The sequence below is a fragment of the Oncorhynchus nerka genome, linkage group LG6 (genome assembly GCF_034236695.1).
Source record: "Oncorhynchus nerka isolate Pitt River linkage group LG6, Oner_Uvic_2.0, whole genome shotgun sequence".
NCBI lineage: Eukaryota > Metazoa > Chordata > Actinopteri > Salmoniformes > Salmonidae > Oncorhynchus > Oncorhynchus nerka.
The window spans coordinates 54176396-54178950 of NC_088401.1; positions in this window are offsets into that span (position 1 = coordinate 54176396).

A 2555-nucleotide genomic window follows, 5' to 3' on the forward strand; every position below is an offset into this window, starting at 1 on the left:
TCTATCCATCCTTTCTCCCCCTCCTTTCTATCCCTCCTTTCTCTCCCAGCAGAAAAGCAGCCTCCAAATGGATATGGAGGCTTATTTTTGGCATGCAAACAACGCCCCTCTTCCTCCTCTTCTTCCCCTCCTCTCTTCACCCAGTGGGTGGAACTGTGTTTGTGGGCAGCTGTTTGGCTCCAGCTTTGCTGTGCTGCCTCTTACAACTCAGCAGAAATCCATTGCCCACCACCCCCACCACACACAAACCCATAACATACACAAACAAGCTGATGTCAGTACAAGCCCATTCCATTACCCGCCCTCTCAAATCCTCTGTTTATTACAGGCCTAATCCCATCTCACGACTTTCCAAAGGCCACAAACCAGTCATTGTTGTTGCTCCCTGTAGATTTTTCTTATAGAAGGTCAGTGACTGCTGACTCACCCATCCCAAACCCTCACCCACCCCCAAATCTAAAACCTTACTGCTGTCCCTGAGGTAGTCTGTTCTTACAGCTCTGTTGTGTTTCTCAACAGATGTAAGTGGGTCAGAAGAGGGTACACAGCAAACATGGCCCCGTTTGGGTATTTGGTGGGCAAGGTAGATAGGGGCTAGCCCGCAGCAATCCCACACCAGCCCAGTGTCGTTCCAATTTAAGTGTTCTATTGTGTGATGTCAACATAAACGTTTATCTTGTACACAGTCTGCAAAAAGGCTTAGATAAGTGCACGTGACATATGAGAACGTTTTAAGTTAACCCGCATTGGGCCAACAACGTGCCAATGTGGGCAGTATACGTGGTCTAGTGTTTTAACCCGCATTGGGCCAACAACGTGCCAATGTGGGCAGTATACATGGTCTAGTGTTTTAACCCAAATTGGGCCAACATCGTGCCAATGTGGGCAGTATACATGGTCCAGTGTTTTAATCCACATTGGGCCAACATCGTGCCAATGTGGGCAGTATACATGGTCCAGTGTTTTAATCCACATTGGTCCAACATCGTACCAATGTGGGCAGTATACATGGTCCAGTGTTTTAATCCGCATTGGTCCAACATCGTACCAATGTGGGCAGTATACATGGTCCAGTGTTTTAATCCGCATTGGTCCAACATCGTACCAATGTGGGCAGTATACATGGTCCAGTGTTTTAACCCGCATTGGTCCAACATCGTACCAATGTGGGTAGACTACATGGGTCTAGTGTTTTAACCCACATTAGGCCCACCTCGTGCCAATGTGGACATGTTTGCTGGTTAGTGATTTAGCACACAGACTCCTATCAATCCTATGGCCCTTGCAGACTCTGTACTGCCTCCTTCTATACTGCAGGTATAGTAAGGATATATTTGCTTAGAATCATATGTATACTGTAAAATATTGTTTAATACTGATTGATCATACAGTTTAAATTTGGGACATGCCAGGTTTTGTTTTGTGCTAATTTTTGCTAACAATTTCACTGACATTTGGAGTTGGGTTCAGCACATCATTAGCATTTTGTATGTGGTGATTTCAATTGGTGTAAAAAATAAAGGTTCATTCCCGAACACACAGACAGCATGCTCTGCTCCTGTCTGACCCTGTCTTATTATAACCCTGGGCTCATCCCATTACTGTTGCTGTCCATTCAATTACCAGGACTGCTATGTTTATGCAAGCGCTGAATTACACAGAAATATCTGACAGAAAAACTTCCCTTTCTGGTAACTTAGTTATCTGCTTTCACTTCTCTGCTCTCTCTCAGTTCCACACTGATGGAGGGAGCCTAGCTATCTCAAGGCAGCTGTCTACATAATAAAATAGAGGCATCTGACTTTTTTTTGCCCTGTCACTTCTCCAAGCCTGGTATTCTTCATCTTTAATCTGATCATTTAGCGACACCGTATAGCACATAGCTAATACCTGCCTGCCCATAGAAATATGGTCAATGATGGCGTGATGGGTGGAATGCCAGCCATTTTGAGTGTACCCATGCCAGGAAGTAAATCGTTTCTATGTGCCTGCCCATCACCACTGAGAAACCATGGGAGGTCACGAACATATGAACATCATGGCTGATTAAGTTACTGACTTTAGTTGGGTGACTATACAGTGTATCAATATAGCGTATAGCTCAATATACAGTCAACACAGAGCGCTGCACCACAACTGTTTGAACTGGTCATTTTGTAGATGATAATATTTTCTAAAATCACATATTTCTACTTCAGCCAGACACGTTAGTCTCCTTTCATATCGATGTCCATCTCCCCCTCAGTGTCTCTGACTCTCCGCTTGTTGTGGCTTTTATAACCCTGCATGGTGCAGTACTGGTGTGTTATAACTGGTACCGGTTTCGCCACTGGTCTGGGACAATGATTCAGTTATTTATTGTGTATCTATATATAGTTTCAGCCACATGGGGGCTAAATGGGAGCGAGCTTAGCTGTAAGGGGATTAGATGAAGACATAAGCTATTTTGTGATCTCATCCTTCAACTGAAACTGTCAGATGAACACCCAGGAAAGTAATTGAATAACAAAGGAAGAGGCCTGGAAATAGATGGAATGAATTAACCCTGGACAAAG